At 35.4% G+C, this 22,193-nt stretch overlaps 1 pseudogene; it reads left to right on the forward strand.

Moving 5' to 3' along the window:
• The first annotated feature begins 4,869 nt into the window (after positions 1–4,869).
• Positions 4,870–22,193, forward strand: part of LOC101956272 (ribosome biogenesis protein NSA2 homolog pseudogene) — a 170,712-nt pseudogene continuing 153,388 nt past the window's right edge.

Consider the following 22,193-nt stretch of genomic DNA (forward strand, 5'->3'; position numbering starts at 1 on the left):
CTTGGGTCCTTGTCCCCAGCCATAATGAGACAGGAACACAGGGTGCAGATTCAGGTGGATGGGCACAAGGTTTACTTTCTCCTTGATACCGGGGCTACCTTCTCAGTCCTGACAGAATTCTGGGGGCAAACAGTGCCATCCACCTCTCCTATTGTCGGGGTAGGAGGAAAGACCATCTATCCAAAAAAGACTCCCTATTACTCTGTTCTATAGACAACTTCCTATTCTCTCAGATGTTCCTAGTTATGCCCCAATGTCCAGTTCCTTTGCTGGACTGAGATATTCTCTCTAAATTCAATACAAAATCAATATCTGGGCTCCTGGCATCAGTCAGGCCCCAGAATTCGCCTGCTCATTTTTCTGGCCCTTTTGGCAGAAGACTGGCCATTCTGCTCCACTTGTGAGGCTGACATGAAACACCATACTAAAAAGTCGACCCTGGTCGGCCCGATTGTTCAGCCTATTATTCAGGACTTTCTTAGCAAGGGGTACCTCCGTTCTGCTCATTCCCCTTACTCACATACTAGCGGTAAAAAAGCCCAACGGGTCCGATTGCTTAGTTCAGGACCTACGACTCATCACCTCTATTAGGCCCATACATCCTTCGGTTTCCAATCCATACACCCTGCTCTCAGATCCCCCACACTGCCACCTACTTCTTGGTCATAACCTGGACTGTCCCTCTTCAGGGATCTCGAGATAGTCCACACCTCCTTGGTCAAACCTTGGCCTCTGATCTCCAATCTTTTCACCCCCAGTGCCCTGAATCCACCCTCGTGCAATATATTGATTATTGTCTGGCAAATCTCTTTGCCCACCTGCAGGGAGGAAAGCACCCCAACACAGCCTTTAAGGCTATGGTACTTCTTCCTTGGGTAAGATTCAAAAGTCCTAGAAAGTCCTAGTCCTCTCATCTTTAAGACTCAGCCACTAGAGAGATGCTTACCCTCCCTTTCCTCTCTCTTGCCCTGCTTCTCCTCTCTTTTCAGCACTGGGGCTATCTGGCCTCTCCAGAAGGGGTCCCGAAAAGCCTTGGCCAAGGTCTTCCATGGCTCTGTCTCTGTCCAGGACGAGAGCTTCGACTGTCAGGATTCAGTGACGACCAATCTCTGCAGCTCAAACCTGCCACTTAGGCACTCCTGATTTTTTGGCTCTAGTGGGGATGCCCCTTTTGCCAATTAATCAGTTTCCTCCTTCTCTGAGTCCTCTTCCCTCCTCCTTACATGGGTAATGTGTCCTCTCTGCCAGTTGACTCTCCCCTACAATGCCTCTTGGATCAAATATAGCACCCAGGCATGGCCCACTTATCCCTTAGATCCCTCCATTCTAAGGAATTCTTCCAGGCTTTCTTCTTTCTCTGATCCAGTTCTGCTCTCTGCACCTCTTGCAAACCTCTACAAATACTTCTAGACCATAAAACGTGTGCTCAACAGATGACACAGTTCTCCTACTTAATTTCTTGGCCCTAAAGGGATATTGGACCTCTCCACAAAAGGCCCAAATAGCATGTAAAGAGGTCACATATCTAGGGTTCTCTATCTCTCAAGGGAAAAAAGCCATTACAGTAGACAGAAAACATCTTATCTTCTTGGATTTGGCTGGGGACTTCAGGGCCTGGAATTTCTCCCTCCTTGCCAGGCCGCTATATAATCTGGACAAGGGACCCCAAGATGAACCCCTACCCTCAGTGGCAGGGAATCTCTTTACAATCCTTAAAAAGGCCCTCCTCTGGGCACTCGCCCTGCATCTCCCCGACCTCTCCTGACCCGTCACCCTCTATGTAAAAACAGGGACAAAGTCTGGGCATTCTGGGAATATGGCCCCACATTTGCACCAGTGGCTTACCTATCCAACCCCACCATCAGGGGCTGGCCCATTACTCAGAGCCCTAGCAGCGGCCCATGACCTCCAGAAAGAAGCACACAAGCTTACCTTTGGCTCCCTGCTAACCATCTTATCTCCTCACCATCTAAAGGATTTCCTCACTTAAAGGGGCTACAGTCACTTCCTCCTTCCAGGGTTCTATCCCTCCTTGTCTGTCCTTGAAAATCCCTCCATCTCTTTTCAGCCCTGCTCTCCATTAAACCCTGCCTCCCTCTTCCCATCTTCTCCCTCACAAGATCCCATCCACAAATGCCTAGAGGTATTAGAGATGATTTTACCCTGCCCTACCACCATTTCTGAGGGACCCCTACCCTCTTATACACGAAGGGGTTTAAGTGCCGGGGTATGCTGTCGTTTCTCTCTCATCCATCATAGAGGCAAAACCTTTCCCACCCAATACCACCAACCAACAAGCTGAACTCATAGCTGCAACAGGGCATGCGAGCTAGTGGAAGGAAAACCCTCTCCCATATACAGAATACGTCTTCCATATCCTGATCTCCCACACTGCCATTTGGAAAGAAAGGGGGCTACCACCAGAGGGATGGCAGTCATTGATTCCACACTTATTTCTGGCCTAGTACGAGTCTCCAGGCTGCCTTCCCAACTGGGAATAATCCATTGCAAGACCCATCAAACTGACTCCTCCGTTACTACTATGGGGAATTCCAAGGCTGATCAAGCAGCTCCATCAGCCACCCTCTCCACTATTCTTCATAACCACCGGGGATTGGCCCAAAGATCTCCAACAACTCTTCCAGTTTCTCCACTCTCTATTCCATTCTAGTCTACAGAGTGTAACTACTTTCTTTCACTACCTTCCCACCCTTTCCCCATGCGATAAGACCCTCCTACAACACATTACTTCCGCTTGTCAGATCTGCCAGAGAACCAATTCCAATACTCCATTAAAATCTAAACCTTTCCCTTCTCATCAGGCCCACAGTCATACCCTAGCTGCCGACTGGCAGATTGATTTCACCAACATGCCCCAAATAAAAAACAAGCCTTTCCCACTTCTAACAAGCAGGCCTCCATGGTAGTTGACTCACATAATCCCCCGTTTTGGGATGCCCACTTCTATCCAATCAGACAATGGCCCAGAATTCACCTTGAAGATAACTCGAGGACTGGCTCACATGCTATCACTCCCTTGGCATTTCCATTGCCCTTACCTCCCCTAGGCTTCCAGAAAGGTTGAAAGAACCAATCATTCCCTTAAAGAGACCCTCACCTAGCTCACCATGGAATTAAGTCTGGACTGGGTAAAAGTGCTCCCTTTGGCTTTATTGTGCATTAGGGCCTTGCCAAAGACGCCTTCTAATCTCTCACCTTTCGAAGTCATGTATGGCTGTCCCCTCGTTCCTCCCAGATTGCCTACAGATGCCCTGCCCCTCCTCTTCTATCTACGCTCTGAACTCTGGCACTATCAAGACTGGCTCCTTCCTTACCCCAGTCTCTTTCAAAACACTACCTCCTTAACACCTGGTCAACTTGTTTCCTATTGTCTACCGGGGGAAAAGCCCCCTCTAAAACCAAAATGGAAGGGTCCTGCTCAGGTGATTATGTGCACTCCCTTGGCGGCCAAACTCAAGCTGTCTAATAACCAACTTACCCCATGGATTCACATTTCCAGGCTTAAGCCCGGTGCTCCTACATCATCAGAAGAGCTAACGATCATCACCTGTCATTAAGTACTCTTATCATCCCTCTCCACAAGATCTCCTCAAGCTCTGCCTCTCCCATGTCTCTGTTCTTAGCCCAATGTTCCATAAATGGATTCTCCTAATGCTCCCCCTCATTTCTGGCCCCTCTTGGATCCTCTCTTTGCCCTATATTCAAGGCAAGTGACCCTAAGGGCCTCTCCAGCCAGACCCCCTTCTCCTCCTTACCAACCCCCTACTTGCTTGGATCTTGCCAGTAGTGGGACCATTGTGTGTTGTCCTTCTGACAGACCACTTAGATGTCTGGAGCATGGTGACCCCTGAATAAGTGTGAACTACCTTTATCATAAGAGAGCATTTTATCAGTTGCCTTCTGGGCCTAAAGAGGAACATGTGTGTTTTGTTTACCCTCCCAGTTTCATAAGAATTTCAAGTATCAGTATTTAAGGTTGAGGTGTTTCACATAAAACCTGGAGAGATCTGACTTCTCTCAAAGGAAATCTGGTAACAATGGTCCCCCGTCCTCCCTTGGCCGCCTTCGTTCAGAGCATGGGAGAAGCTGCCTTCTTTATTACAAAGCCCGAGCTTTCTTGGTGTGAAGAAAGACAAGACTAGGGAAAGCTGGGAAAAGATATTTTGGGATCCAAGGGCCAGAGAAAGGTAAAGAGAGAAGCAAGCTGGTTTCAGAGACACCCAGGTAGGAGAGAGTTTGATTGGACTAGGAATGAAGAGTGGAATTGAGGGTGTTAGGTGCAGGACAGGCTGGTCTGCAGGGCATTCCAAACAGCTGCAGGATAACCTGGCTTCTCAAATCCTCTGTCTGGTTTTTTATCACCTGTTTGCTTCAAGCCAAAACGCCCAAGCCCCCACTCAAGACTGAACACTTAACCCCCCTTGTGCCAACAAGGCAGCTTGAAGACCCAAAGACCCCATTAGATTTGGGCTTTAAAAACTCCCTGTGCCTGTTCCTTCCCTTTATCATAAAGTTCATTCAGACTCAGGTGGGTAAAAAATTTCTAATCAAGCTTTTAACCAGCTTCTCCTTTACCTCCTTTATCCTCCTCTCCCACAATTACCAACTCCTGGCTATTGATGATACCTCCAGTCAAAACCTATGCCAAATGGACCAACATCATCATGGATCTGTGGTGGCAAGGAACCTTCATTGATCTGGTTCCTGAAGTTATACAAGTCCTCTCTGCCCTCCTGTTGGGGCTCCTTACTTCCCTCCTCTCTGATTCTCCCACGCTGCCCCATCTCAGCAGGAAGCAGCCAGAATAAGTGATACGGCCCACTCTCATTTAATAACAAAGAGGGAGAAATGTTGGGAGTCGCCCCGGCTCCAAAGACTAACTTCCCCTTCCCCCGAAAAGAGTCCTCCAATGGTGAGCCCTGCTGGCTCACATGATCCTTACCCACTAATCAGACTAGCCCTGCTGGATCACATGATCCTTACCCACTAGTCAGACTAGCCCTGTTGGCTCACATGATCCTTACCCACCAATCAGAAAGCTCCTCGTGCCAAAACTGTTAAACTTTCATAACTGTCAAATCACCCCAGGCTCTATAAATATGCAGAGCTGTTCCTCAATAAACGGGCATTTTCTCCAATGACAAGCCTTGTTAGTTCTTTCAGAAACTACCTGTAGAGTACCTGTAGCATTGGTACTGCTACATTCTGATTCCATCCTCCTCTGCCACAAGAGAAACTTCACAGTAGATAGTTCAAATTTGTGCTTCTGATAGAGAAAGAGGTAATTAATAACATTAATAATTATGCTGGGGAACCAAAGCTGTCAAAGGTGTATCATGATGTATGGTTCTGTTTTTAAATCTTCCTGATGCCCAGTGGCCCTGAGGACCTCGATGGGAGAAACTTAAGTCATGTGCACCATCTAAACTGGAAGTGCCTAACATTTTCAATTTCTGTGGTGAGAGGCAGGATCTGTCTGATTTTGTGAAGAAATTTATCCTGCAAATGAGATTCCAGATGCTGGATATACAAAAATACTAAAAAGTATAAATTAGACTATAAAGTCAAATGAAGATAGTTTATTAAACTAAATGCATGGCATTGAAGTAAAACAACCTTGCCCATCTGAGATATGTACACTCTTTACTCATTCAATGTTCCCTCTTTACACTGTAGCTATAGAAATTACTGCATTTCTAGGTTATCAAATTTAAAGTGATAACAGTACCATCAAACTCATGGCACTGTCAATTAGGACTTACTAAATTGATTCTTAGAGTTTAATATATTCTAAATTAATATTGTTCAACTTGATTGTGCCCTATACTAAATAATTATTCACTTGGACACTGATTTAATAAATTAAGCAAAAATATTAAAACAAATAAAATCTTATTTTATTTTTTAAAACTATTCTACATTCCCACAGAGAACTAATGACATCATTAGATAGTATCTTTACAAATTTTTGTCATAGTTTATGCCTTCTGGACACTTCAGGAGTACTCATAACATTTCCTTCGTCCAGTGGATGCTTTTTCCAGCCCTCCTGCTGTGATTTGTTGAGCTTTCATTCATTCCTCACATATGAAGTTTTACTATCTTTTATCCCAAAATGTGCTTATAGCTTCATGGAACATTATTTCATAGCACTTAACATGATTGTAATTTTATGATTATTTCTGTATTTTTTTTTCTGTCTCTGTCACCAGGCTGATAATTCCAAGGAATCAATGGTCATACATTTGACTTCATTTCCCACAAGTTTCCAGAATTTAGTAGGTGCTAAACATATAAATATTGAAAGGATGTATGAAAGAATGAATGAGAAATATAAAAGTATTTTTATTCCCCAAAAAAGTAAAACACATGGGGCTAGAGTTTTGGTTCAGTGGTAGAGTGAGAAACTGGGTTTGATCCTCAGCACCACATAAATGTAAAATAAAGATATTCTGTCCACCTTAAAACTGAAAATAAATATTTAAAAAGGTAAAAGGCAATCAATTAATATAATATCAGTTGAACTCACTGAAAATTAAGGATGCATATCCCTCATCACAATAATTACCCATCAACTTTAATTTTCATACTGACTCTGTTCATTATTGTATATAATTCTTAGAAGTCTCAGGACCCCAAAATGCTTAGCAACAGAGTAAACCTCCTACCATATACGTGTTTGTGAATGGACAATTGGGGAATCACTAATATGTAGTAATTTTCTTATTTAAAATTCCCATATCTGGAGGTATGTTTTCAAACTTTATTTATTACATTAAAGGGATTACTTTAAAATATTAGACCTATTTTGTTCAGTAGGTCCATCTCTTAAATGTGTAACTGGACATTAAGTATTCCCAATGGATTCTATTTTATGTGGTTCAATGACAACATTGAAAAATAGTGAAAAAGAACTGTGGAGTACTTGAAATTCACAAGGCAATCATCATAAGATTATTCCTAAAGCAAATAATGATACATGCATTATCCTCTGCCTCAATTTGCTTGTCCTTATCATCACAAATGTTTTCATCACTTCTACTAGAAAAGAAAGTTTTTCTGCCTGCCTAACTCTGGTAAAAAATGGTGAAAATGGCATACGTCATAATATATTCAAATATAAATATTAATTAGAGAAGGTTCAAAATTGTAGCATAATACAATCATTCTCATTGTCTTACACGCAGATCTTTGAATTCCTGCAGTAGGCTATTAAGGTTAACTCATACAACCAAAGTTAATTCCATAGAGAAAATATCTCATTAAAATTGATAAGACTAGGTGACGAATTTTTCAAGTATATGTAATTATGCATAATTGTATAGAATATGCATTCAATATACTATCATTTTCTTAAAATACAGCAGCTTACTAATTATAAATCTTTTAATATAATTAGTTATTTAGACTTTAAAGGTCATTGTCAGTGTAACTTGAAATAAGCACCATACATTTAGAAAGGTAAATCTCGTAATAGCTTTAGTTATTGAGAATAGATGCAAATTGAAAATAAGAAATATTTTCCCCCAGATATAATGCTAAGTGATAGGTCTTAAAAAATCCTTGTCTAGTGACAAGCATATTAAAAACAAGTAAAATTTTATTGCTATTTATAGACATGGAAATGGTTTTATGAAGTTTGAAAATATTGGAAGGCATTTGTTACAATTATTAGTAATATAAGTTTAAATTTAAAGGTATTTTGAATTTTCCTTCCAAAAAAAAAAACTTGAACAGAATGCAAACTTAGTCAAGTTGTTTCTTTGTTTAGATCAATACCACAAATTCTCCAGATTTAAAGCAAGAAATGGAAATCTTTCACAATTCTGATGAAACAACCACAAATTCATAAATTAATCTGCAATTCAGACATGAGAAAAATTTTAGTATAAGTTCCAAAATGTTACTTTTAATTAGCTTTGTAGAATCTGTAGACTTTGTTTATTTACATCTTATGGCTTTGAAAAATTCTTGCAATTAGTCATGGTCTTCTCCATATTCAAATTCATCCCTATTAACCAAATATTAACACATAGAACATATATTTTCATGTGCTACATATTAACAGGTGAGTAGAACTTATGCAGAAGCAAGAATTTGGAACAGATGAATTGCTTTACATAGAATTTCCAGAGTCACTAATAACTAATAAGCATTGAGACTCACCAAGAAAAGCAGGGGCAGAAGAGGGTGGGGATCAGGTGGCGGAGGTATAAAAAGGCAGAAAGAAATATGTAAACTAATTTGAACATGCTATTTGGGAATTGCTAAAGTATATTGTACCATTTGATTTAAAATAAGAATCAGATTAAACTTTACCAACATTTTTTTCTGTCAGATTTGTAAATCACCAAGCTAACTTGTATTTCTCTCTAAATGTAAGAACTTGCACCTTAATGAGACTTCACATTCCAAAGAGATCCAAAATCTTTAAAATATTTATTGATATTTCATGCCTTAGAAAATTTTCTATAGCTTTTTTTTATACAATTTTCCAAAAGTGCAGGTGGCCAAATCATTTCTTTTAGAAGTATGCAGATTGCTGCTCCTCAAAGCCTGTTCACTCAATGAGGCTAAATACATATCCATGAAAGATGAGAAGATATTGAGTCAGACAAATCCTGAAGGACCAAGAGACCAAAATAAACATGTTTTCTACTCTGCTGACATCTGGTACTCAACATGAAATAGCAATATTGAAAAATTGCTAAAAGATGCTTGTTTCAAAAGTTTGATTCAAATAATTATATATTAGTATCTATCAGTGTCATTGATGTAGAGATGTAGAGAAGATTGTTCACTAGCATGCTCAATTTAACAAAGCTATTTTCAAAATAATACTTTATTATAGTAAAATTTAGACACGATTCACTTAAAAATAGTTTTTGTTCAGAGTGAGAGGACATTTCCCCCTTCATTCTAAATTGGGAAATATAATGAGCATTTTTTTTCTTTTTTGTGGCTGTGAGCTACAGCATTTCATATTGCTTAGTTCTATAAAAATTTATGCTGCTTTCACAATTACAATACAGATGTAGGTGAACATTTGAAGTGTAATAGTTTAAATTTAAAATCTGAGGACATGTTAATCAGTTTAACTTAATCATTTACATTGTGCACAATGTAGAACATATTTAATATTTTCAATAAGTACATACTCATTGGATTCAGTGTCTGTTCAAATATGTTCCATAAGCTGATCAAATAAGAATTTTAATATTTTTTTAAATTGAGAATTATTTTTATTTCTGAAGACTTTCTATATTGTTGAAAATAATTAACCTTAAAATACACATAGTTTTAAGTTAAGATGAAAGAAAACTTATTTTACTCACAGAATGCATGCAGAATATACATCAAAAGCTTCTTTCCTGGCATCAGAAAAGCCTAGAATTTGGATGAAACTTAAAAAAAAATAATAAGTGATGAGTATCATTTACCATAGGCCTTGATTCCATATCTTTTGAATAGAACTACCAAATCTGACATTTTATCTTAATAAATTTCAATATATTGGTAACAATATTTTGGGGAGAAGAGGAACATTTTTTCTATGTAACTGAAGAGTTTCAATTAAAGGTTTTCTTTGACACACAAAAAAATATTCTAGCTAACTCTGAATAAAACCTTGTATTGTTCAGCCTCAATGACAGAAAGTCTAAGGAAGAAAACCTAACATTAAAAGGCTTAATACAACAAAACAGATTTCTTTTCTTTTCAAACTAGGCTGCTATAGTATTGACATCTTTATGTATCTACTTTAAAGAATTGATTGAGGGTATAATTTCTTAATTTCCATTTGAATTTTTTCTTTACCTTTCAGATTGTTCATTACATTTACAACTTTTCTTTTTAAGTTAAAATGCTATGGGCAGCTAGAAGCATCACTGTGTGACTCACAGATATTATGCTAGATCCTGAGCCATGGCTATGCTATATCGATTTAGTCACAAGTCACCTAAGCACAAAATGCCCTTTTGTACCATAAAAAGTTGAAAAGCTTTTCCCATGAAGTTAATGTTGCAACTTTTAACCCAATCAATATTTAGTCAGCAGCTCACAGAAATGGTGGTAAACCTTGTTCTAGCACAGTATTTTAGATAACAAAATGTTAACTCATTTTTTGAAATATAACAAGATTTCCATTGCAGATTTAACATGACAAGATAATATTTTATACTGTTTTTATTAGCAATATAACAAAAGGTGGGTTATAAATTTAGATATAGTGCAGAGAGACTTTGGCTGTCAAAAATACTGTGTGGTTTTGCCTGGGTATAGCTCAATAGTAGTCAGACATCAATATAGATGGAAATAACTTTTCTGTTTCTGCCAACAGATGACAAATATTGTAGGGTATTATTTTATAATTATTTTCTATGTGGTATCATTATCACTTATGTAAAACATATTTTCTAGAATATTCTATTATCATATAATATCCATAGAAATTACTGTGATTTCTAGAGAAATTGAATAAATCCTAATATACTTATATGCCACTTTTTTATTATAGATAAATTGAAGAACGAAACACCATAATACACAGGTTTTGTGGTACAAAAACATGTTACATATTCATATTTATCAATTGGTATTATCAATTGGTATATATTTGATACTCTGTAAATGTTTGCTGAATAAAAGAGAACTGCCACATGCAGTAGAATAAGAACTGAGCTTGAAGTCTGAAATTGCTACTTATTGGCTGTGTATGTTTTGGAAACTTATTTAAAACAACTAGATTTCAGTTATTATTTATGTAAAAAGGGGCAAGATATTTTGACTATTTAATGAGATAATGTACTTAAATTTCTTACAGTTTTTTCTCCTAAGACAGCAAAATGACCATATTTGAATCTGTTCCTGTGGAAAAAAAAAAAGCTTAAAATGAGAGGAAGAAGAACAATAAGAAAAATGAAAAGAAAAAGGAATCATTAACAAATATTAAATTTAGGTTAATTATGTACATCCTTAGTTATTTAGAAGGAAATAAAATGTGTAAAATTTACTTTGAAAGAACTTAAAATTATCTGGGAAAAATCTAAGCTTACCATATATATTCTTGTATTCTCCTTTCATGTAGGTCTACCAGGAGGAGTTATTTACCTTCAAGACAAATGTTGGAATATTAGACAATTTTGATTTAAAAAATCTTGGGTAAATTAAAGTAGTTGGTTCTTCCTGACTAGATTACAAGTCTTCCATCTTTCTGGCAATTTAATATCTCAGAATAAAAGACAGTCTACAACAAAACATCCTAATTGAAACCAATAGCTATTTTCACACAGTTACTAGTCAATCTTCTACAGCTCTTTTCTAAATATTGTATTACTTTCCCAGGGCTCCTGCAATGGATTTCCAAAACTTGCATGCTTTAGAACAGTAGAAATGGATTTTGTCAGAATGGTGGTTGCCCCAAATCCCAAATATCAGCAGGATTGCTCTTTCTCCCAAGTCTCAAAGGTATAGGGCTCCCACTTCTGCAGGCTTCAGTTGTTCCTTGACTTGCAACTGCAGTTTCATTCACCGTTTGCCTCTCTCTCTCTTTCTTTATGTGTCTCAAACATCCCGCTAATTTCTCCCATGTGAACTCATGGTCATTAGATCTAGGACCCACTCAGGTAATCCAGAATGATCATCTCAAAATTCTTAATATTACGTGCAAATAACTTTTCTCTTAAGTAAAGCAGTATTCACAAGTTCAGGGTGGACATACATTTTGGGGGACTATCCTTCAAACCACTAAAAATAGGAAAAAATAATCAAAGTATCAATTATTTTGGAAGAGCATTATTAATGGAAAATTTATGCAAAAAATACAGAAAGTATTTCCTATTTCAATACAGAGTAGCTTGTACTAAATCCGCTTGCTTACTGGTTTAACAATCATATACTATAAACAAAATGTGCTTAAACAATCATCTGAAGGCACTGAAATGACTGAAAAAAGGGAGAAGTTGGATGATATCAGAATGTTAGAAATGAAAAATGTTAAATTTATCTTTTTGTTTCTAATCCCATCAAAGTTGATAAAAGAATCAACTCATGGAAGGTAAGTTAACTTCATCAGAAAGTTAGCTAAAGCTCATTTTTTAAATGGAATTTGGTTTTGCAAAAGAATCAGAAAAGTGAAGAAAATCAAGGAGAAAAGAAGGTCAAGGGAAATGGGACTTCAAATTTATGTTTAACCTTTACCCTAATCCTCGGCTAACAACACACCTGAACTACACGCCTATGAAGAAAATTCAATACTTCTGGTAGAAATAAATATCTACAAGGCAAAAATAATTAGGAAAGATTTCAGTTGCTGCTTCAAAAGCAAAGGTAACAGAGTTTTGAGTTTGAGTTTAATCAATTTAATTGCTTAACAGAACAAGAAACAAAACAACAAATCAACTGAACAAATGAAGAAATAATCAATATTATTCCAGAAATCTGGAGACTAAAATACATCATCCAAAATGTCCATTATACACCTAAAAACTCTTATCTCTGTGAAGAGACAGGAAAATATATGTAGTTAATAGAAAGTACAATAAAAATTCAACTCTGAGACTAACCAGATATTGACATTAGCAAACAAGCTGCATAAGGAAGTGTAGCAATTCTTATTTGCAGATAATATAATTGCATATGTAGAAATTTCTAAAGACATTAAAATTTATTATGAATAGTAAGAAAATAATGCAAGATTTAAAGATCAATATACATATATTAATTACATATTTGAAGAAAATAGATAAGTGAAACAAAAATGATTTAGAACTCACTAAAAAAGCAAAATACAAAATAATTCTTAGGAATATAAAGAAAAAAACTTAATTTTAAAAGACTTAAAAGGAAAATTAAACTACATGCATTGGATCAAACTGAGCTATAAATACAACATATTATCAATTGTAATTTGTCTTTTAAAAGTTTTACTAAAATGTTTATTTTTCATGGTGCTGGAACAAATCCAGTGTGATTTTTATACCATACTATTGAAAAATATAATTTTAAATACATCATAGATCTGAGTGTAAATGCTAATATAGATTCCAGAAGAAAAATATAATAAAAAAGTATTTTTGAGACAGATCACTGGAAGTACTAAGCATTAAAAATAATTATAGACTTTACTAAATTAAAATCTTGGTTTCATGAAAAGATACTTAACAAAATGAAAAGACAATAAAAGAACTGGAAAAACTACTGTCAAAAATATATTTAACAAAAGACATATTCTGAATACACAAAGATGTTCTAGACTTGATAGAAAAGTCAAGCCAATAAAAAAGTGAACAAATGATTTAAAAACATTTCACAAAAGTTACGTGGTTCAAACTGAGCATATGCTAAAAAAATTTCAAACTCAGTAGTTTTAAGAAAAATTCAAATTAGAATCATATTGTTTTCATTACATAGCCACTATAATATGAAAATTAAAATAATCTCAGATTATAAATAGTTAAACAGATAGTAAGCAACCAGAAATCTCACTCATCACTGGTGTGATTGAAAAAAAATATATATAACACCATTTTAAAGGTTTGAGCCATTCTAAACTAAGCACAATTGTGGATGCCTATAATCCCAGTGATTTGGGAGTCTGAGGCAAATTCAGACTTCCTAGATTGCAAGTTCAAAGATAGCCTCAGCAAGTTAGTGTGGGCTTAGGCAACTCAGCGAGAGCCTGTCTCAAAATAAAATATAAAAAGGGTTGAGGGTGTGGCTCAGTGGGCAAAGTGGCCCTTGGTTAAATCTTCAGTAACCCCCCAACTGAGTATTTCTAATAGATTTAAGAATGTACTTGTCTTTTGATCCAATAATTTGATTACAGATTTCTCCCCACGAGAACAAAACTATAGTGAACAAAAGAAGTATCTTACCATTTTTATTCATCACACTCCAAAATGTAAAAAGTATGAATATCAGTAAGAAGGAGAGGGTTTACACAAATTGAGGTATATTCACACACTGGAACACTACTCAGTGATACACATACTACTGTTACACACAGCAACCTGGATGAATCTGGCAGAAACAATACAAGGTGGAAGCAACCATATGCAAAACAATCTTATTTACCTAAAATGATCCAATTTACATAAAGTTCTAGGACAAGTAAAACTGATGTATAAAGGTGAAGAAATTTTCAAAAGTTGTTGCCTTCAGCTAAGAATTGATTAGTAATGGGCGAGATAACATCTCTGTGCCCCAGGATTGCTCTGTATCTTGATATGATTGGGTTTATATACATGAACACACTATTCAAAATCATTGAATTATACATTTAAGATTTGTATATTTTGCTGTTCATATTTTTTTTGTTTAAGAAAGAAAATAATTATAAAGAAATAACCAACAATAGTTGAATTGATTTACTTTCATCTTTTATCCATAATATGGGTTGGCAATTCAGAAACTACCTACTCTATATCTGTCTAGCCTTTAGCGCATGATGAAACATTCAAGTATAGTACAAATCAGGTATAAAAAGGCATAATCTCTCCACAGACTCTAAAATAATGCAGAAATGTATTACACAGAAAAAGTGTGGGAGAAGAAAGAAAGAGAGGGGGAAAAAGAATGATAAAGCAAATAGAGTAAAATGTAAATATTTATGTAAACATCTGGCAAATTTCTCTAAAGACAATGGATATTCTAGGACTGGGTTCAACCATGTTTTTTAAAGTTAAAATTATTGGGGCTGGAGATGTGGCTCAAGCGGTAGCGCGCTCGCCTGGCATGCATGCGTCCCGGGTTCGATCCTCAGCACCACATACCAACAAAGATGTTGTGTCCACCAAGAACTAAAAAATAAATATTAAAAATTCTCTCTCTCTCCTCTCTCACTCTCTCTTTAAAAAAAAATTATTACAAAATAAGAAAAATTGGAAAAATCTTGAGTTGGATTGTATAATTCTGGGAACAGAATAAATCTTGAAATTAAAAACTTGCACATTAGCATTCACAGAAGAATTTGAGAAAATATTGCATAAGAAACATAAAAATATAATTATATGAAATACAAATAATTAAATAAGAATATTTTCAAATTTAAAAATGACATTAAATAGCATTCCCACCTGAAATGATTCATATTTGCCTTGCAAATATAAATTTTATAAGCACAGATTATAATAAATATATCATAGAAGCTAACATTTTATAAAAATTCTGAAAGACCAAAGTGTCTGAGCACGTGCTAACGAATGAGACAGGCAAAGGGGAATTTGAACCTACACCATATCATCAGTAGGCCAGAGAGGTAGAAATCAGTCCCTTTCATAAAATTCCAAACAGATTATTCACTTGGAGTCAGCAAGCACAACACAGGGCATTAGGATTATTTCATGGAACAACTACACCACTCAGAATTGTAGCATTCTCTTTTCACTTCAGTGTGCTGAGCTCAGGTTGCTGGCATTTACAAAACTTATTTTAAAAGAAATTAAATGTTTTATCTGGGTAAATCTGATGCTTTTATTGTGTTTTTTTGGCATACTATAGAAAATTTGTCTTCATTTGAAGACCTATATCTCATAACAACTCTTAGCTCCTGCACCTTAATCAAATCATGACACTTTATAAAATCCATTTTGTTCAATAATAAACTCTTAGTCAGAATTCCCACTCAAATAAATAATGGGGAAGAGAGACCATCTTATTTTCACTTTGGCTAAGATAACTTTTCCTTTCATCAGCTGCATTCTTAAACATTAATGAATGGCAATCAAGCATCTCTAATCATCAACATAAAGGGAGACACACAATCAAGACACAAAGGAACTGATCCAAAAGGAAAGATGTAATGACGCAAAAGAAAACTCAAATAGTCTGAAGTTAATTTACTTAGATAAATTGAAGACTTTATTTCATCCATTAAAAAAAAAAACTAGTATGATATGAATAATAAATGAATATTATATATGTATATATACATATATATATGAAAGAAAGCAAGAAGGAAGGAAGACTTTGTGTATAGGACTCAAAAGTCTATGCAGTAGTTTACAGAATTATGGTAAAAAGATGGAAAAATAAAAAATAAGTAAAAGATGGAGTTGGGAAATATGATACCATTAGAGAAGAATCCTGAACAGAAATCACAGAATTCCATTAAGACAGCAGGTCTAAAGAAGGGAGCAAGGGCATAGGAGTGAGAAAAATTTGAAAGAGGTTTAGGGGCTCATTTGTACACATATATTCACTCACACACACACACAAAAGATAATTCTCAGGTAATAAAACACACGAAGGATATGGTAAAGGGAAACTCTTTAAAAAGATAAATTGAGCTCCACAGAAAATATAAACAACAGATTTCTAAGAAAATCTTAATTCAATTTATGAAGCAAACTAAAATGTGGCATACTTTTGTGCAATTGTGGTTATAAGAAAGCATTTAAATTTCATAAAACATATGTCTATTTTTATACGTCTCAAATGTCATGCCATTGCACTAAAAAAGAAAGAAGTGTAAACCAGTTGTGTTGCTGGTTCTGTGATATTTCCTGTATACATCATTATCTTATTAATAAGTAGTGAAAAATTATTAGACTGCAATCAAACTTCCCTGGTTTTTATTTGAAAGGGAAAATTACAACAGCATGTATTGATTGCTTAAAAAAAAAAAAAGATTGTAGGCAAAGGGGACTGTAAGGCAAGTTTCATTTACCTGCCAGAGGAAAAAATAATATTGATACACAAGAATACACACAATAGCTATATCATTCTCATTGTTCTCAATCTGAGGAAAATATTCTTAGGCAGACCCAAATCAAACAACCACTGAATTTGAATTGACATCTTAAAACAGGGGAAGGAAAAAAAGAAATTATTCAGATGTTCAACCTCATACCTCCTCTATTTTATGTAACCTTGTTCCTGTAGCATCTTCCCAAGTTTTTACTAACATTCTATCATTGAAGTGTACATCCAGTTCCCATGCCCTTGCTAGCATATCTCTATGGATCCTGAACCTTTGTATAGACAGTTTAGTAGAGCCCAATGCTCTTCAATATCAGGTGATTTTGACCCCAAGTGCACATTTGTCAACATATTGAGGAATTTTGGGATGCTCACACTGGGGTGGAAAGGCACTATTAACATCTGGTGGGTAGAGACAAAGATACTGCTAAATATCTTATGATACATGAAACAGCTACTCACCACAAAAAAAAAAAAAAAAAAAAAAAAAAAACCATATATTTTAAACTGTCAATAGTTATGAGGCCAACAAATTCTGGTCCATTCTATTGGAATTAAGTGAGTTATAGCTTAGCTTAATGTGTTAGTTTTTCACAGTCATAAACAAAATACCTTACAAGAACAACTTATAGAAGGAAAAGTTTCTTTTGGCTCATGTTTTCAGAGGTTTCAGTTCATGGTCAGTGATTCCACTGCTTTGAATCCAAGATAAGGCAGAACATCAGAGAGAGGGGTGTGGTGGAGGAAAGCTGCTAAGCTTACAGAAAACAGAAAGGAGACAGGGGAAAGGGATGAGGGGAGAGGGAAGCCAGAGAGAAAATAAACCCTTAGGACACACACTCCAGTATCTTACTTCTTTCCACTAGGTTCCACCTCCCAGTAGTGCATCCAGCTATCAGTGGAGGTCAGACCCCTCATGCTCTAATCATTGCCTAAAGTCCTACCTCTAAGCCTCGCTGCACTTGGGACCATACTTTCAATACACAATATCCAAATCATAACACTGAGGCATGAAGTAACTAGGAGAATTCTAGAAATATTCCAGTAGACTTTCCTTATCATTTAACCTTAAATACATAAAGACAAGCAACCATCTAAAACCAAACAGCAAAAATAATCTATGTTAAGATTTAGGGTTTTATCTTTGTCCTTCATTGGATATTATCATTGCCTTACAGAATTTATTTCTCATTTCTTATGGAATTTTTGTGTGTCTTGCTCATTTTTTTTAATTGTTTATTTATCTATTCAATAAACATATGCCCACTACTTGTTTCAAAAGCTGTGTTAAATATTGAGTATAGGAAGAAAAATAAAGTATATATTCTCTTGCAATATGTTTATAGTTAAGGAAGAAAGATATCCATGCAAAAATTATTTCAGCATATTGGTAAGTAAAACAAAATTAATTTATATTAAGCTCAGTAATGATGTAAGGAAACAGATGATTAGTCAATTGGTAAGAATTATGGAAAACTGCTTATAGTGTGCTTTTAATTAAGATTTTATACAAAAACAATACAGTTAGCCTTCTGAATAATATTCTGAGATTAATTTTATAAAAAGCAGATTTGTTATCTTTATAGAAACTTGCAAATGTACTCTATTATGTTTATCATATTTATTTTTTCTTGTGAAATTAACTTTATTTTACATTCTGATTATTAAAGTGATATATTTTCAATGCTGTAACATACAGAAAATAATAACAAATAAAAGCACATATTATCTAATTAGCTTTAAACAATTGTTAATATTTTTATATAAACTTCTTATGATAATATATAGCACATATTTCTATTATATATATATAATAACTGATTTAGAAAAAAATTCTAGTAATAAAATTGCCACATCAATATGTATAACTATCAAGAGTTAAATAAAGACATCAGGAGAACTTCATTAAAATGAGGACACATATATAAATAGAAAAAAATCTTATTAAGAATTATAAATTAAGACATCTAATTTATAGATTAATTTCATATAACTAAAATTTTTGAAAATGTGTCAATAAATTACATTTATTTGGAAATTTTCAAAGCAATTATTTTAAGAAGGGCTTTCTTTTCTTTTCACTGAATGACACCTTCTTTTTAATACCAGTGCCCTTCCTTCTAAGTTTTTTATTTATTATAATGAAAGATAGACATTCAAAAATATGAGGTAATGTTTTACTTAAGACACAGTCATACAATACCATTGGTTCCAATTGTATTTATTTACTGTACTTCTAATGGGTTGAAGACACAGGTGGGAGCTTCCAAATTTTGGAAAGGTCAATGGAAACTATACAGCAATGTTGAAGGTAAAGAGAGTTTTCTGAGAAAGAAGAGTTATATAAAATTTATTATTTATTGTTATATTTCTGATTATTTAATATATTAATATTGAGTCTTAGTATTGAATGGGAGGAAAACAAAAATCTCTTTACTAAGTTCTATGATCCAATACTCTCTCATACATCTTGAACATGGCTTAAATGAATTGTTTTCTAAAAAATTGCTAAGCTTGCCACAAATATCACCAGCCATAGATGAAAGACATTTATGTACAAAAAGAGTAAAAATTTAAATGAATAATAAATGGATCTTACTGAGTCCAATATATCTAAACATTACTGCAACATGCAGTAAATTTTTAAAAATCAGTTTTTTTAATATCAAGTCTTCTAGTGTTCATTTTGTACTCATTCCAGTTTGGATCAGCTGTGTTTCAACTGCTCAGTAGCCACTTGTGGTTTTTTGGTATTGAAACCAATTAATTTTAAAAACAGAGCAATAGATTAAACATAAAACTTTATCAAACAAATTTTTGATAACAATGTAAAGCAAAAAAAAAAAGTTTGTGCCAGTGAAGCCGGATTTAAAATTAGGTAGTCAGTGTAGTTAGGTAAATCGGGTCTAATATGGAGTGAAATCTAAAATAGAGGCCATGCTGACAATGATTCCGGGGAAACACAGGACAACTCATGGAATGTTAATGAAGTTCCGGAAAGGCTCTAGGCCAAAGTCCACCCCAAAGAAATGTTAATGGAGCCCAGGAAACAGCCCCTAAAAGATTTGGAAATAGCCCATCCCAGAGAAGTGGTAAGCCCATCCCAAAAAAGTGATAATTAAGTCCTTCCTGCCCAGATTACTTGTTTGGCCCACCTGTGTCCTAACCCTTCCCCCTTGCATTCCATCACCAAACCTATAAAAAGGGGAACACATTTGCCCATCAAGGGATTCCACATCTTGGGCCCCCTTCTTCCTCCTGGAGAAGTCTTTTTTGCTGTCCTTTAATAAACTTCTAATTTGTGCTCTGACCTTGCCTCGGTGTGCTTCTCTGGTGTTATTCTTCAACATCGGGGAAGCAAGGACTTGTCACCAGCCAACAGTGGTAACACCAGCAATTTAAGTAATAAATGGTATTCAGCTTACATTTTAAATAATTATTCTATAGAAAATATATCAAATATTTTAATGGATGATAATTATTTCTTGCTTCTGCATTACAAAACTTCAGTAGTACTGCTGTGTATTGGGAATCAATAAAAAACAAACCTCTTCACAAGTAATAGTGAAAAAATTCCTTTAAGCCCTGGACTCAAATCTCCTTATTCTAAAGGACAAAATGACTTTCTACAATAGAAAACTACTGTGATTCTTAACTTAACAATTATTTTATGCACATTTTTTTCATCCAGAGTTTGCAGCTTTAGTGGGCCATATGATCTGGTCATAACATTTAATTATACAAGATGATGTCTGAAAAAATAGTCTTTTCCAGCTAGAACCAGGGATTGATTATCTGGTCTACATAGGACTTCACTGGATTTTTCCCCTTCATTTTGAGTATCTGATTAGTCAATAAAAGATAAAAGAGTATGAGTTAGTGGAGGCAGCTCCAGCAGCTTCCTGTTGACCTGATCCTTCCTTGTGCTGGTGCTTGGCTTTCCCCCTTTCCTTTCTCTTTCTTTTTCTCAAGCGGGTTTCTCCAGTTTGTCCATGCTTCTATGTGCTACCCACTAGCCTTCCAACAAATGCTGCTTTTGCTTCATGTTAAATCAGAGCCATTTTCTATTTGAATTGGGGATCCTGATTTTGTTTACTAGCATAAACCCTTTTTTTTTAAAGAAAGAGTGAGAGAGAGAGAGAGAAGGAGAGAGAGAGAGATAATTTTTTTAATATTTATTTTCCAGTTTTCAGCTGACACAACATCTTTGTTTGTATGTGGTGCTGAGGATCGAACCCGGGCCGCATGCATGCCAGGCGAGCGTGCTAAGGCTTGAGCCACATCCCCAGCCCTAGCATAAACCTTAATACAGTTGACCAAGTAGTTTCTGAGACCCACTATACAACCAGACAAGAGTAATTCTCAATTCTCTTTCCATGGAAAATTGTAAATATTTTGTTTGTTTATTAACAGAATTAATGCATAAAACTGGTCTATTTCTTCATTTGAGGTCATGGCCATCTTCATTTAGAAGCTCTAAAGAAGGACACTGTTTGCTGCCCTCATACTCAGACAATGTCAAATACTGAAAACCTTATGTTTATATTCATGTACTTCCCTGTGTGTTCTAGCTTCTACTTTAATGGGAGTTCACATCCCTTTAACAATTTAGGTACAGATAAGAATAAGAATCTTGTTTCAACCAGTTCAGATTGTTTTATGAGAGTAGCTCAACTACTCATTTACTTTAGAACCCTTTTTATGAGAAAAGAAGTATGAGTAATTTTAGTTCTATAAATAGGCAGTATTAACTAGTTAAGGTTTAGAAAATTGGGATAGTGAATTAGGATTGCCTGAATTATTGTCTGCATGAGTGGTGCTGATCAGCTGTTTTCCGTGAAGTTTGTGAAAATACATGCAAGTGGACTGGTAAGACATTAAGGTTAGAAGTTGAAGATAAATTGATACAGGATAGAGGACATGGCTTCCTCAACAGCTTTAAATGGAAGAAAGAATCCTAGGAGTAGTGAATGAGGTTCATTTCTAATTACAGAACAAGAAGTGCCTTAATTTATCTACTCAGTTTCCTTTGAGCCACTGAGCCCAGAATTCAGGATCAGAGAAGAGCACCGAGCTTCTTAGTAGTCAAACTATATTAAGGAATACAGTTACCACAAAATTGTTCCTTAATTTATAGGAAGCTGATGAATATCAGCAAAAAGAGACTGTTTCTAGATGTTCCAGAAGCAAAATCAGTTAAGAGGGTCAGCAGATCTCTAATTATAAAGGAGCTGTTAACACCACTGTAATTAAAGCCATATCAGCATTTCATTGCAAATGAACATTTTTCATAGATTGGAACTCAGCTGTAATGATTCAATCTGAGCTGAAAGTTGGCATATAGGGCTCAGGAACACAGCAGGGAAGGGGGCAAAGAAGGGAGATTTTTAAAAATTTATTTACTGAACTGTCAAACACAAAATATAGCCATTAAGATTTGTTGAGAAAACAATAAATAATACATTCTCTCAAAA

Source organism: Ictidomys tridecemlineatus, chromosome 1 (genome assembly GCF_052094955.1).
Source record: "Ictidomys tridecemlineatus isolate mIctTri1 chromosome 1, mIctTri1.hap1, whole genome shotgun sequence".
NCBI classification, from domain to species: Eukaryota; Metazoa; Chordata; class Mammalia; order Rodentia; family Sciuridae; genus Ictidomys; species Ictidomys tridecemlineatus.